The 16,820-nt window shown below is 37.5% G+C and overlaps 1 long non-coding RNA gene across 1 annotated transcript; it reads right to left on the bottom strand.

Moving 5' to 3' along the window:
* Nucleotides 1–1,629: 1,629 nt before the first annotated feature.
* LOC113343236 lies at nucleotides 1,630–8,426 on the bottom strand. Its single transcript, XR_003357116.1, has 3 exons — nucleotides 7,983–8,426; nucleotides 2,833–3,429; nucleotides 1,630–1,658 (listed from the first exon to the last, which is right to left on the bottom strand). It is a non-coding gene; the product is annotated as an uncharacterized LOC113343236 (long non-coding RNA).
* Nucleotides 8,427–16,820: the final 8,394 nt, after the last annotated feature.

The raw sequence follows: 16,820 nt of genomic DNA, 5'->3' as shown, positions 1-16,820 counted from the left end.
GCCACGATTTCCCTGACGCATGCTCCTGCAAATTGTATCTCTTTTCTAAGGCTCCGCAGGTGATGCGGATGATCCCGATATTTTACATTGTCAAGACCGAATTTTTTCCATTAAGGCCTTAAGTTTGGCCGCTGGAATGTTCAGAGATTATCAATGTCTTCAGAAATTTCATCTTCCTGATACATTCTGCTGCTGCTGGATCTCCACCGACTGTCACAGTTACATTCTGCTGGTGCTGCTGCTGGACCTCCACTGAATTTCCAGAATTGGAGGAGTGTATAAGACGCGACGAGAGGAGGCTTTGACTTAGGGTATATAACCAACAATCCGTAGGTGACAGTCAAGGTCGTGTAATTAACACTTGGAGAATCTCCCTCTTAGCTTCGGCTCCTGAGATGGAGAGGAAAATCAGTCATTGGAATGGGTTAGAGTAAAGAGTTCAGGGTTGACACAAGCAAATTATTAACCGTTACTTATGAAGAGCCAATTCAATTGAATTGAATTGTGTATACTGGATCTAACGTGAGTATATTCATACAAGGTACCCGTTTTGACGCTGCATTTAAGAACTGGCGCACAGCGGCTTTAGCATGCACTTAGAACTTCCATACATATTTAGACAAATTGTCAAGCCACAACAATCTTTAGACATGAGGCAAACATCTGCAGTATTCAAAAAAGACTGTCCACTTTATGGGAAGACAAAGTTGGAACTGGGATAAAAGAAGTATGCTGCACTAGACTTACAGAACTAAAATGGTCTAAAATATGACCTGCACCAACCTGTTCTAAGTTCTAGTCATCACTAGCCACGGTATCGACAAACATCCCTCTCTTTTTTTTAAACAAGCTTCCAGCTTTCGAAAACTACTTCATACAATATACTGCAAAAGCGATATATGCAATTTTTAGAAATATGAATCACAAGGCTTTAATCTTGAATTATTTGTTCCTACTTGAGAGTTATGAAGAAGAACATATGTAATTTTAAGTGACTTACATGTATTTGATGCAATTATATTGCAAATCATTCCTTGGCCATCGTTCATGATTTAATTCTTTGCGATCTTCAACATCTTACCTTCAAAATGGATGAAAAAGAAACTATGAGGAGAAAAGTAGGCAACTAAAGCCTTCAGATCACAGAGCTCTCAAAGAGTGGCTGACTGCTCTCTCTTTAAGTCAGCGTCGCAAGGCTTTGTGCCAACGTTGCAACGCTTCTCTAAGTCCCTCAACTTACAGCTTCAAGCCAAGATACATAATAAGTGTACGGCGATGTTTATGTGATTCTTTACAAGAACTGATCTTTTCAACAATCCAGCTTCCAGCTTGCCAAAGAAAGAATAAGAAATACACTAAAAGAGTTTAATGGGGAACCTCTTTGTCTAATATTGGTCCCAAAATATCAGTAACGAAACTAAGCAACTCCAACCACCAAGCAAAACTCTTTGCAATTATGTATGGTTAGTCAAGTGAGGAGTACCTTGGCAGCTCCTGTGCCTTCCCTTGCCAATCGTGAAACAGTTATTTCTGGTTTCTCCATTTTTATCATTTTGCTCGGTAAATAGATTTGTATATAGAAATGTAACGTACAATAATTATTGTACGAAACCCAAGTACAAGTTACAACCCACAATGATATTTCGAAGTTGAAATGCCTATAAGTAGGGCTGCACATGGGTCGGTTTGGGTCGGTTTTGGCCTCACCCACTACCCAACCCACTGATGACGAGTAATAGGAGTTGTCACCCGCAACCGACCCAACATTACAGTGGGTCGGTTTTCACCCGATCCACGTTACGGCGGATTGGATCGGGTGGGTAGTGGAATACCCGTTGTTTATTCTTGATGAAAATTTCTGTGATTCATCCATCTTTTAGGTTTATAAAAACCATTTTTATACTGTGAAACCAGAAATATATATTTTTTAGATATGTTCTTAACGAAATATTCCACTCACATCATGATTAATATATATTAGTCCCTAGATTTGAAACTAACACATCTTATATGAAATCCTTCAACAGAATATCTTCACTTTCTAGGGTTTGAATTCAATTAGAGAAGTACCCATAGGAACACAATCCAGATTCACGGCACAGAAAGAAAACAAAATTGTATCTTATGCTTATCAAAAATTACAAATTTCAATTTCAATTTATGATACCAAAACAATAAAACTTAAGCAAACGATAAAACCCTCTATTCATAAAGGAAAATGAAAATTCTTCTATTAATTTCAATGTTACTCACCCTTTTCGTCTCAAAATTAATCAACCAAATAGTCAATCAATAACTTCGTGGCTTGGGCTTTATCTTGTTCATGTTAGGTGACTACTCTTAAGCTTTGTTAAGTGGTTGTTCTTCGCAGCTGGGTGACTGTTCTTCAGATGTTTTGTTGATGATTGTTCTTCATCTTCATTTGATAATCGTTGAGGTTCTATTCAGATTTAATTAGGCTGGAGATTCTTCTGTATGTGTAACTTTACGGTGATATGAGGTGGTACCGAGGTGGAGTGAAGAAGACCGGAGAAGAGATGAAGATAATAGAAACTAAGAAAAAAAAAGCGACTAGGGTTAGGTTAAAATTTTGTATTATATAAGCATCGAACGGCTAGGATTAGTGGTTGGGATCTAATATAAGGATTAGGGTATTCTAGGCGGGTGAGCGGGTTATGTCGGATGACAGAAGTTGCTACCCGCATCCGACCCAACATACGGTGGGTTCTGATATGGTTACCCATAGTCGACCCGCGCCTAGGAGGGTTGGGTCGGATGCGGGTATTTTTCCGCGGGTGCGGGTTGGGTTGGGTCGGTTTTGTGCAGCCCTACCTATAAGATCCCAAAATGGAAAACCCCATTACAAAGACCAAAACAGATGAATGCCTGGCCAAAACTCATAAATCCAAAGAATACTCGAAAACATCGAGCCCATATAAATACCCTGAGAAACAGTTTGAAAGCCCACATATCATATGGACATAAGTCCACAAGTAAATCCAAGTAAACCCTAACAAACATTAGGTCTTCCATCACAGTTTGCCGACAACCCCACTGTTGCACCTGCTGCTTTTGCCGATCACCGCCATCTGCCTCCAAAGTCATCTTCCATAACCAAGCCACCAAACGAAATCGTCGCCACTTCTTTCACCTTAAACATGTACCTAATTATGAAATCAGTGATTTCGATTGATGTTGATCGAAAAAGATGAAATATATAAACGGATTGACAAGAAAATCTGGCCACCATAGTTACTGGAACCCCAAACACCCTTTCACCAACTAAATCAGTACCCATTGCCGCCACCCTGGAAAAGCAAACGGCTTACTAGATGAACCCACCTTCACCATCAACTGCGGCCACCCTGGTTTCTCCATGTTGAAGAAAGATCGAACTATGCTTGAGGGAGGCGAAGTCCAATTTTTCACCTGTAACATTTGAGAGGAAACCAAACTAAAAAAGAATAAAACACCCTAAATTGCAAAACTAGCAACTAAAGAAAAATAGAGTAGGAAATAGTGGCTTGCTGCGAGATTTCTCCATGTAGGGCAACTCTTATAAACTTTCTGAAGCTTTACCACAGCAACATCAAGTTCACTAACGGGTCCTGTAGATAAAGATATTGTTGGCTCTACAATGGGAATTTTAGAACTTTTTGTGCAACAAGCGAGTTTCACTCTCTGATAATCAAAGTAGCTGAATTCGCTTGATCAAGAACCAGACTTTAATTTCTTAGTTTCCATGCTTAGAGCTTCAATTTCTTAGTTTCCATGCTTTTGAAGCTAACTGACTCTTCATTGATCACATTATGGAATTCACTGCTTCAAAAGAAAAGACTTATATGGGATCCTATTGTTAGAGATGCTTACAGGAAAGAGACATTACTTATATGGGATCCTATTGTTAAAGATGCTTACAGGAAAAAGACCAACTGATGACATGTTTAAGGATGGTTTAAAGAATCATAGCTTCTATAAGATGATGCATGCATTGCCAGAGCAAGTTCTCCATATTATTAAATCTCGATTTCTGCTGGAATTATAAGGTAAACATCATGATGATAATGAATCTAGCAATTATAATATGCCACGCAGTGATAGAAGAAACAGAGCAACATATACTACCAGAGATAATATTAGCTTCTATTATTCACATTGGAGTTATATGTTCTTCTATTATTAAAAATGAGTTGTTTCCACTATCCATGCTGTTATATTACACGATTAATCTGTTTCTGCACAAACCTTGTTGGTTCCTATTCCTCAAACTTTGAGATGTAACCCAAAGAGTTAACTGGAGAAGGGTTCTGCAAGGTTACCCTTTTAACATGGAAATCAGAAAATACAAAACTACATTTCACGAAATCGTATTTAGCTTCTTTCAGCAAATGCCCATTAAGAAATCAATATGTAGTATTAGGAAATTATTAAGCAGTACTTAAGGTTAAGGAAAATCAATATGTAGTATAAGGAAACTTTTAAGCAGTACTTAAGGAAAAAAATGCCAGAAATTAGAGTGAGAAGGAGTCACGCAAATGATGCAAATTAGAGACAAATATTCATCAGATGCTCTAGTAATATTGTTTGTGAATGGTAAATTTTGCTACTTATGACACAATAAGAGCGACTCATAAAAACAAGTATATGCACATTTCCAGGAATCTATACAAAAGCAAGCAGCAAGCAAAGTAGAGAAAAAAGAAAAATGAAGACAACTAATAAGCAGGTGTTAAGTTAACCCTTCCCCAAAGTCACATAGCATTGCTGCAGCATTTAGATGACATTTAAAGCATGAAACTATAGACAATCTCTTATAAATATGATTAGGATATGATGCAGAGGTATATCCTGTTTTCTTTAGGGTGGTTTTCTAATTAGGTCGCGTTACTAGTTTCTTTCTATAGAAGGGCGTTTGTATCCTTAGTCTCAGGTTTCTTTTCGTAGAGGTTATCTTTCGAGTATAAATAGGCTATTAGGTTTGTGTCCCTAGCTAACTACTATGGCTGGTAAAGGTAGAGGTAATGGAAACATGCTGAACTAAGAACCTTGATTGGGGACATGCCGCAGCCCGTATGGAGAGACATGAGGGGGCGACGCAACCCTTTGGATTCACCGGAAGGAGGATTTGAAGATGATGAACATGATGAAGATGAAAAATCCTTTTCATGATCGTTCTGTTCATGGTCAACAACATGGCAGATTGGAAGGTAGGTTGATTAAAGCTCTTGACTTGAACTCCGAAGGGGTGAAGGTCGAAGTGAGTGATATGACTGGAGATTTTCTAGATTGGGAGGCTAGCATCGAGAATTATTTTGAGTGGAAGCTTATGGATTTGAAGCTCTTAAGGTGATGTTCGTGAATTTGAAATTGAAGGGAGTGGCTTTCCAGTGGTGGAAAAAGCTGGAGGAGCAGCGTGCAAGGCAAAGAGAAGATCAAGACATGGGATCACATGAAACAGAAATTGCGAAAACAATTTCTTCCACCTGATTATTTGGTGATGTTGTATGAGAAGTTTCATAACTTCCGTCAATGTAACCTTAGTGTTGCGGAGTACACAACAGAATTCTATAATTTGTCTTTAAGAGTTGGTTTGAATGAAACACCTGAACAACTTGCAGCGGTCTTAACTTAGCTATACGAGAAGAGTTTGGTCTGTTAAGAGTTAACAACTTAGAAGACGCTCATCAATGTGCAATGAAAGCGGAGGAGAGGGTGAATCGTCGGTGTAAAAGCCGAAGTTCTCCAACTCAAACGGGAACCACTTCTAATTGGAATAAGGCTTCGACTTGGAGTAATAAGGGCCAAGAAGCTTCCTCTACATCAACTGCTCAGACTACAACTGGAGCACGCAAGGTCAATCACGTAGCTATGGAGTGTGGTGAAGAGGGTCACATGTTTTATGATTGCGCACAAAAACAGGTTACCTTCATTAAAGGCAATGATACTGATAGCACACTAGAAAAGCCGAAATATGATGAATCTGATATGGAAGAGGAAGATTTGCTGCCCGTAAGGGGAGAATTTCAAGTTGTCCGCAGAATTCTTACATGTCCTAAGATTGATGGCGAGGAGGAAGATTGGCGACGCAAGAGTATCCATATAAGGTAAAATGGGAAATGTATTGCCAATTACGAGAAGGTGCTTGATAAAGTTTTCTATCGGCAAATTTGAAGATGAAGTGTGGTGTGATATAGCACCTATGGATACTACTAGGCAGACCTTGGTTATTTAACAAAAAGACGACTCACTTGACTGAAGCCAAAACTTATACCTTCATGTAAGGTATAATGGAAAGAATATGACCCTACATCCAATGAAGGAAGAAGAACTACGAGGAGGGAAAGATGAGAAACGGCAGTCAACAAGCCTATTCACATATAGAGATTTTCAGCATGAAGACGAAGAACAACACCCGATTCTTCGTCTTCATGCTGAAAATCTCACAAAAATAGTGTAAACCCACAACTGATGAACAACAAGGCAGCAGTGAGCAACCACAAAAAGTTGCTGCATTGTTGCAATGTTTCCAAGAACTCATACCTTCAGAATCACCGGAAGAAGATTTTGAAGATGACGGACATGAGAAGTTCAACAGTTTGTTTCATGGACATGTTAATGATGAAACAACACTATTTTCAGTTATTGAGAATGATGGACATCAAGTCCTTGTGGGTTGGAGTTCACCTCCGATATACGATACATATCCGGACGATGAAGTTTCGTGTGAGTCAGGCTATGTTGATCCTTTTGGGGAATGCAGAAAGATGGTAGTCAAATTCAGTAGAGATGCTATTGAAACATGAAACCAGATTTCGCCTACGTAATTCACATTGCTTCTTCCTAAACACAAATTTAAAAAAACACAAAAAAAAAACTGATGACCTTGTATCTCTACTAATTCACTACAACTAAATGGCTTATGCATTAAGCATCTTGAAATAAATTATGATCTTTGTTCATTATAATTAGGAAAACGATATTGTTATAACTTATAAGTAAGATAAGTTGTATCTCACAAATATTATATTACTTCAGCAAAGTCACAACCAAAAGAATTCCTTTTTGGTGTGATAGCAGCTAATCTGATGCTGGTATGATAATAAATCAACTAAATCATTTAACTAATCTTATGCTTCAAGCCAGCAACAAGCAAAGAATTTCCAGTTCCTACTACATTTAGAGGATGCACTAGTCAGAGTCCAGACTAAGCAACGGGGGTGTGATCAGAGGCAAGATGAGTTTAATGAGAAAGATTAGAATCTAGAAACGCTAAAAGCCATTCGTAATTTATAAGGGCTCGATCAAGTTTAGCTTTAATTCAGCCAGTGCCGTGCTTGTTACTAGTCCGAGTGAATGGCTTACCATTGAAAGTTGAAACCTAAATCAGATGTAGAGGAAGAAGTAGAAGCATTATTTTTCCTAACCGCTTCGTCGCTATTTAGCTTAATATTCAAATCCCCAATTAGCCCCCAAGGTTGTATTAGAGCAACACCTAGATCTCTTATGTACTCCCACTGAAGTTTCTTTTCATGAGGGTAAGTGGACCATAAACACAAGACAAAAGCCATTCAGTCTCAGATCATGTTTAACTAGACAGTGTATCATGTTCTTAGTAGTGTGCATAATTTCTAGATTAAAACCGTCCTTCCAGAAAGATCTATAGAAGGACATACACACTATTGTTTATTGGGGAAGTTGAGATGCTTTGAGAGCATAAGAACTTTACCAGAATCAATTTTGGTTTCTGAAAGGAAAATTATATCAGGGTTATGCCTATTATTTAGGTTCCTAATATAATCCCCTCCTAGTTGGTTTTCCGCTGAATCCCTGACAATTCCATGCTAATATTTTCATTTTCAAAACAAGTAAATTTCTACACTTCAAAAAATAAAAAAATAAAAAAATAAATGTCGATGATTAAAATTACAAATTCGGAAGAGATAAACTGAAAGTGAAGAAAATAAATTGGATTTGTAAAATACCTGATCTTGTTTGATTATTTCCTCACCAACATGTTTCTAATCGGATTCTAGCTCTGTGACATTTTGCATAAGGGGTGACTGACATTTTGCATCAGCTTCTTCATGGATGATGGAAAAGATAGGGTTAGCAATCGAGTTGAAATTGATTTTCTCATTATCTCATTTCCATATACTTGAACTCTTGATGATCCCTACTTCTTTGGTATTTTCTGGAACGGAAATGGGATTCAGGGTTTCATCGGAGATGTTAAACAGCCGTCTGAGGGCATAGACCAAAAGAAAGCAAATCGTTGGGCATGGACAATAACTCGTATGGCCCAAAAATTGAGGTACTCATGGGACTTCGCAATGAAACATTTGACAATAAGACAGGAAGCAACGAGCAACGATCCGGTGATTTTTTTTGTTTTTTTACGCAAAAAACGCCTATGCCTGGGGTGTGCTTTCTTCCATCCAGAACCAGTATTTTTTTTTTTATAAAATCAAGAATAATTGCTACATAAATTAAAATGACCAGCGAATTCATCCAATAATTGGGCATAAGTTATGGTAGGCTTGATTGAAGCAGTAACCCGCTTCCTAACCTCTAAAGAAGGCATGCTCAAAGAATTAAGAGCGTCTATCAAAGACGGAATAATATCCAAAGCTTATTAAACAGTAAACCAGATAGCAGAAGGGTTTTTCCTCGGTTAATAGGAGCTTAGACAAATCGGAGCTTAGATAGGAGCTTGGAGAAATCGGTTAATAGGAGCTTAGATAACTGATCCAAGAATTAGTTGTTGTTTTTTTGATGCAAAAATACAACTTTTGTTACTTAAGATATTTACATAACTTAGATTGGCAGGCTTGATTATCATCCCTAATAGCTTGATAGAAATTATCTGGGAAGTTAGCAAAATAATCTAAAGATAGCCTGTCCGATCTAGCTGATTTTGCAATTACATGAGCAGCATTATTAGCTGATCTTTGGGTACCCTCGCCTTTTCAACAAGTAATATGTCAGAAGTGGCTAGATCTGTGATGATTAGGAATGTAACAAATGTTATCCCAATACATCATATGCACAGTTTTAAACTTCCAGATGTTACAATTAATAAGATGAATTCCTCTCAACAGGCATTCTGGAGAAATAAGAAAACAAACAAAGGCAGGAATATAGTAACCTGGAAAAGAGCCTGTCATCCTAAAGCATAAGGGGGTCTTGGATTTCGTGACATGCACACTTTTAATAGAGCGTTGCTGGCTAGTCAGCATGGAAACTCTGTACGGATGAAACATCAATTATGGCTAAATCTGTCCATGCCAAATATTATCCATACGGAGATAGTTTCAATTTGAAGAAACAAATACAACATGGTCCCGATGCAGTATTAGAAGTGAATTACAATTCATCAAAAGGCACAGTTGTTGGAATTTGGGTAATGGAGAGTGTATTCTCATATGGAAGCATCGTTGGATACCGGAGTTGCAGCTACCTCCACAGCCAAAACAAGGGTGTCTTTCTTTTCAAAATTTTACTCATGTTCACCAACTAATCACTTTGGATTCTTCAGATTAGAACATCTCTCTGCTCAATGAATTATTCGATCAGGATGTGATGAATCTTATAACTCATATTTTTATACACCTAGATCACACTGATAGGCTCATCTGGCTACTGGAGAAGAATAGAAAATTCTCGTGCAAGTCGTGCTATTAAAAAATGTATGAGGAGACTAATGATACTCATCCAGTTGATAACAGGATGAGGAAAATCTATACAAAACTGTGGAAGGTACCTACTTTGCCAAGAATTCGTCAATTCTTGTGGAGATCCATCTCTGATTTGTTATCCACTAAAGATAAACTTGGTCCTGCAATTTTTGAAGAAGATGACTCGTGTCCCCTCTGCAACCATAACACTGGATCAGCTTCTCACCTTATTATGAACTACAACTTCTCAAGAGCAGTTTGGTTTTCGTGTATTGGATAGACAACAAACAACGCAAGTTCATTATTTGATTGGATATGTAGCTGATTTGATAGTTTATTCAATGGCACAATCACTGAATTTGAAGTGGTAAGAAGAGCAATTATTGCTTGGTCTTTATGGACGGAACGTTGTGCAAAGGTGTTTCAACAAAGTAACTCAAGTCCTGAAATAATCATCCAGAGATGCAATATGCATATCGAAGAACATGCAACTAGGAATATTCATATTCAACCTCTCAGGAATAGAGTAAATCGCCAGAATGTGCACTGGATTCTTCCCCCTCTAGACTATCTTACTATAAACTGTGATGGCTCCTTTGAATTATCTAATCTTTCAGGAGGTATAGGACTAATCCGTAGAAATTTTGCAGGTACACAGCAAGCAAAAAGGTGTGTCCATTTGAGAGAAATCAGAAGCGCGGAGCAGGCTGAGTGTATGGCGTTGTGGAGAGCTGTGCATTGGGCTACGGAGTTACGGCTTGAGAAAGTGCATTTTGAAATGGATGCCAAAGTAATTATGGATGCAGTCAACAAACACAATGGCTCTATTGATTGGAGGTTGCACCATTTTATCCTAGATATTAAAATTTTCTTTCCAATTTTTAACTATTAAAAACTATACTATGTTCCAAAAGAAGGAAATAAAGTAGCTGACACTCTATCTAAGTTAGTTAGAGCAGAAAGAGTATTTAATAGCAGTTGGGATAGTTCCTCCCCAACAGAAACCATTCATCAGTTATCTGTTGATTCTTCTTCTGTATTAGCTTAAACTCTTTCATCAATAAAATTTCAGTTTCAAAAAAAAAAAAAAACTAAAGTAAGATATTTTTTCTACATCTAGTTTCGCCACAAAAAAATGGAAGGTCTTTTTTTTGAAGCATGAATTCTGAATTAATAATTAAAGTGGAATTACACGTGGGAATGTTGCTCCCCTGGTGTCATTTAATACAATTTGTTTCAAAAAACCAGGAACCGTGTGTTCCCATATATTAGTTTGTAATGCTTCTTGTTGACTATTATCCGCCGCATGATTAGCAAGAGCGTCCGCTACATGGTTTGCTTTCCGGTAATGTGTGAAATTTTGTAATGGGTATTTCTTCCAGTCTTTGGTGATCTCAGCAATCATGTCTCTCAGGTACCATGGAGGATCAACCAGTATCTTGATGAAATGAACTAGGGTCTATAAATCTGATTCAATGTATATTTTAGTCCATTGGTAAACTGTGACCGCTCTTAAAGCCATGAGTATTGCCCATGTCTCTGCTAACAGCGTTGTTGTGATCCCCAAAGGTTGTGTTACTGCAACAATAACTGTGGTTTTCGAGTCTCTGCAAATAAAACATACACTCGCGGGTCCAGGGTGGCCGCAGGCAGCTCCATCAGTGTTGATTTTGGTCTAATGTGGTTCCGACGGTTTCCATCCAACTTGAATACTTCAAGTCATCCGGAGTGATGAAGTGTCCGGTATTGTAGCATTCATGTCAGATAGGGGTGGAGGTAACACTGAATTTTCCCAATTGTATTCTTGATGCATGTGGTTTGCTAATTTGACTATATCAGAAGGAGGTTTATGTTTTCTGCCGTAAATCCGATCGTTCCTGGCTAACCAAAGTGCCCACAAGATGAAGCAAAGTGAAATTGTTGCAGTTGTAGATCGTTTGAGCTGTAGTAGTTGGTTGATGGTAGTTGGTGGATTTAACGGTTGTGGTCTTTGGTGTTGAAAGGCAGGTTCTGCTTCATGATGATTGAAGAGCAGGTCTGAAGCTTCTCCAGCGAACCATAAGGTGAGAAGGATATGTTCAGCTGTTTCTAGAGATAAATTACATCTAGGACATAGGTCGGAGGTAATAAGTTGAACTTTATGTAATAGAGTGAAGGTAGGTAGGCCTTCATTGATAGCTTTCCACAAGAAAAGTTGTATTTTTAGGGCCCATTTTAATGTCCAGATGTGTGTTTAGGGTTGTAGTTGATTTATGAAAGGGGTAGTGGTGGAATGGTGGGTGAGCATAAGGTACCCGAAGCTAACTGTATATTTTCCAGATTTTGTGTTAGTTCAAACAATTTTATCCGGTGGGACATATTGCGGAAGGTGGATGTTAACAATCCTGAGCATAGCCGATTGTGGTAGTTGTGACAATCGGTCATGGATCCAAGAGTTGAAGTTGCATCTATAAGATCAGAAACTAAAAGAAAATTCTGGCATTGGTTTTGGTTGAGAGGTGGGTGATTCGGTATCCAGAATTGGTCCAGATTGAATTTCATGTGACTATTTTATGAAAAATATGGGGTGTGATACAAGAAAGAAGTGATGTGACGAGTTGTTTCCAAAGTGGGATAGCCGAGGATGGGGTCGAGGAGGGGTTGGTTGAATTGGAGAAAAGGTTCATTGTTGAAATATTTTTCTCTGCACATTGATGTATAAATCGAGTCAGGCTGATCATGAATTTGAGAAACTCATTTGGCTAATAGTGCTTTGTTGTGGTCTAAGCTTTTTCTAATTCTCAATCCCCCCCTCGGCTATGGGTTTCGAAAGTTTATCCCATACCATAGGGTGGAGCTTTTTGATATATGCATCATGCCCCAAAAAAAGTCCTAGTAATTTTGTCTACTTCCTTATGAACTTGGACCGGTAAAAGGTTTATCTGCATAATATGGTTTGCGGTAGGTAATAGTAAAAGGTTAATTTGCATAATGTGGTTTGCAGTAGGTAATAGTGAGGTTTTAATAAGTACTAACCTTCCTTTTTGATTGAGGCATTTCGTTTTCCATCCTTTCTATTCTTTGTAGTAGTGGAAGGAAAATATGTGTTTATGTTCTTCCACTTTTGAATTGGGCTCCCAAGTACAATGATGGTGTTGATGTAGCCGGCATGGCGAAGACTCTTTGGATTTCACTGATGACAGTGGGGTCAAGTCGTGGATGATAGATTATATTAGATTTGCTGGGTTGATGTGTTGTTCAGCTGAGTTGGAATATGCATCGAGTTGATGTTTGAGTTGAATACAATCCTGTTTGGATGCTTTGGACATCAGAAGCAGGTCATCAACATACATTCATTAAATGAAGTATTGGTGGTGCTTTCTTGGAGATTTTCATCCTGTAATACAATTTGTGTGTTCCAGATGTGCCAAGTTTGTTGAAAGAATTTCCGCACATTCTTTGATTATGGTTATGCTATAACTTTTATCAATCTTATGTAAAACCTCCATTACCAAAAATATCACGAAGGAAAAGAATTACATTGGGCAATAGAATTTCTCAGCACAATTTTGTTTTTGTTTTTGTTTTGGCTTAAAAAGCCTGGCTGAATTGGGGCCTGCTGTGATTAATTTGGGCCAACCACTAAAAAACAAAGAGGGTCATTAAGAAGTAATATCTAGAAACCCCTTATCCTCCTATTTATGTTAATGATTATGTAAGTTAGTATTAGTGAAATTAATTAGTGTTTGAGTTTGATTATAGTGTTAGGATTTTAGTAGAAATTCATTTCCTCTTTTAAGGTTTGGAGGGAAAGAAGAAGTAGAGGGAAAAAAGAATAAATTAGGGTTTGTGATTTTCTTAGAAAAAATGAAACTTTATAGTGATGATGAAGACTCTAGTAGTGATGAAGAAGTGGTGAATTTGATAGTCTTGATTTCGATCCTACCAAATTGGATAATTTGTTGAATGAAGAAGATAATGTCAACCAAAGAATGCTTGAGGATATTATTCAAGCACAAGAACAATGTCGTCAGGAAGAAGAAGGTGATGATGCTTCTAATAAAAAGGTATGGGTTGTAACGATCTACAAACATGTATTTGCACGTCTCAATCGCCAAAAAGGATAAAAATTTCAAAAAATTTTCTAGAATCGGTTTATTCGATATCACCACATAAACCGATTCTGTGTAAAATTCCCAAATTGGGTATCATAATCGGTTGTTGTTCACACCATATAATCTGATTGTTGTAAATTCTTGGCTGGGTACGTGACCATAATCGGTTTATGTTAGTGATGTGATATGTCGATTCCTTCACTTGGATTTTCCAGTAAAATTCACGAAGTTCACAGTCGGTTCATTTATGTATATATTTAATCCGATTGTGGAGACGAAATGATACAGGAAAACAACATGACCAAAATCGAATTAAATGTTATGCAATGTGAAACGATTGCGAAATATGGAATTTTTTCTCTGAAATCATCAAGACCTTAATCGCACTTTATAGTTTCTCATATAATCTGATTCCTTTAATTGGTTGTCTCGACTGTGACACATAAATCGATTCTAAATCCTACACCTTAGATTGTTGCGGCATTCGACGAAGATCAACCCAAACCCGTATCTCTTCTGGGTGCTGATATCTTTGCACACTATTTCATCGATTCTGAATGGAAAGAAAGAAACGATGCAAAGCAATAGTTTATAGACAAGGGCATAGAGATCAAATGCGCATTAGTTTTAGGTCGTCGTTCAAGAAAATATCGTTTGGAACTTGTTTGTGAGAGAGATGGAAAGCAAGAAAGTCACTGGGCAAAGGACAAACGGTACGAGAAGAAGACAACAAGGGAATGCATTACTAAATCAAATAATTATGGTTGACCGTTTAATATTATAGTTAATGGACCCAGTGGACCCAATGGTAAGGTATACAAGCTAGAGAAAGTGACGAACGATTGTCATAATCATGATGATCCAGAATCTCTTATTGGACACGCGGTCGTTTGTGGATTGAAACCAGATCAATTGGAAACGGTAAGGTCGATGAAAGCGTGTAAACCAAGTGACATCCTTAATAAGATTAAGGAGGATGATAAGGATAACTTTTCCACTTTGAGGCAAATTTACACGACAAGAGCAGCCTTTAGGAGGAGGGAATGGGATGGTAGAGCGGTTATGGAACAATCTCAGTGGTTAGCCGATCAACACGAATACACAATAAGGAAGCAGGTATTGGAAGGCAAAGTGACTCGTATATTCTTGGCTCATAATAAGGAAGTTGTCCCAATGCTTCTATGAAATTTTGTTAATATATTGTAGGTACAAGACCAACAAGTACAACATGTCGCTGTTAAACATAGCTTTCCATACTTCCGACAAGAAAAATTTCACGGTAGCATGGGGGTTTATGGATCGGGAGAATGATGTGAGTTTTACTTGGATGCTAGATACCTTGAAGGAGATATACCGTGGCGATCAAACTCAGAGGATCATAGTAACGGATAAGGACCAAGCACTACTAAATGCCATAGGAGTGGTTTTTCCGGACGCTAAGCTTTTTTTTTTTTTGCACATGGCACATATAATGCAATATTAGAAGTAATTGTAGGGTCATATCCAAAGGCCAAAGCCACAAAAAGGTACCGCTCATGAAAAGTAGGAAGATGAGCGTCTTCAAAAACTAACTCCGGAATAACGAGAGGAGGACAAGAAGAAAAGGAAAGCAGAGTACGAAGCGGATGGGTTACTATGGAAGGATTTTCAACATCATTGGGATTTAATGGTACACTCAATGTCCATACATGGTTTATACTACAACTGTTATAAACCGATTCTGACCTCAAACAGTAATCGGTTTACTAAGGAACTATTATAAACGAAAGGACCCCAACCAACTTCAATCCAAAATATAGTATGATCTTTAGGATCTTCGGGAAGATCCCTGAGAATGTAAAAGTTTCTAATCCATGCGGTCTGTTCATGAACATCCTTCATTCTTTCCCTTAGTTGGAATTTCTCTTGACCTCGTTTCTTTTCCTTGAGTTTCTCTTCATATTTTGTCGCAGCCGATGACGATGATACGGTTTCTTTTGTAGTTATTTGTTTGCTTAACACTTCATCCATTACATTAACATATTTGTTAGGTGATGAAGACGAATTCGCGTTTGTAGTTGTTTGTTCGCTTCTTTTGCGCATCTCTTCTTCCATCGCCGCAATTGATTTAGTTATTCGCTTGCATCTTCTAAGTATGTGTTCGATTGAATTGGTAGTTGATGATGATAGACTTGACATCTTAAAATGAAAAAAAATTAACAATGGAGAAAGATTTATTTGGATTAGATAGTGTATGATAGAGAATAGGCTATCCTCTTTATATACACAAAGTACCAACGGCTATAATTTCAATTTCAAAAAATAGCCGTTAACGGTCATAATCGGATTATATATATGCACTAATAATCCGATTCTATATTTCTCTACAAATCCGAACTTGAACCATGAATCGGTTGATAAGTGCATTAAGGTAAACTGATTACGATTGATATTCACCCATAATCGGGTTATGTAGGTGCATAATAAAAACCGATTGTGGTTATGGTGCACACATAAACCGATTCTGGGTGGATTTTCAGAAAATTTGATGCGTGAATTTCAAAGATTTAGAGGTAAATCATTGTAGAGTACCTCTTAGAAGGAATGGATTAAAGGGATTTAACTCAATCACTTGAATTGTTTGGTTTTGTTTTTTTTTTTTCAAAACCCCAAAAGGGTCATTAGATTTCAATTGTAGTTTATGATTGATTATGTTTTAGTTTTAGTTTTAGTTTTGATTTTGATTTTGATAGAAATTAATTTTTTTTTTTTTGAGTTTTGTTAATGATTATGATTTTGTATTAGAATAATTAAAGTTTCTTTCAAAGTTAATTTAGTATTTTTACCATCATTTAGACATCCCAGATCCTTCTCTTTAGGTTGGTTGAAGTAATTGATAGGCCCAAATTAATCATAGTAGGCCCAAATTTAACCAGGTTAAAAAGAGAAAATTTTAATTAGAAAAACCAAAAACAAAGATGTCACTCAGACTGAATGACACACTGACACCAACCAGACTAGGGGTTGAACTCCCAAATTATAGGAGGGGTTCAATTCCCACCGCTGTCGGATA

The sequence above is a fragment of the Papaver somniferum genome, unplaced genomic scaffold (genome assembly GCF_003573695.1).
Source record: "Papaver somniferum cultivar HN1 unplaced genomic scaffold, ASM357369v1 unplaced-scaffold_57, whole genome shotgun sequence".
NCBI lineage: Eukaryota > Viridiplantae > Streptophyta > Magnoliopsida > Ranunculales > Papaveraceae > Papaver > Papaver somniferum.
This window is presented reverse-complemented; position numbering and strand designations above follow the sequence as displayed.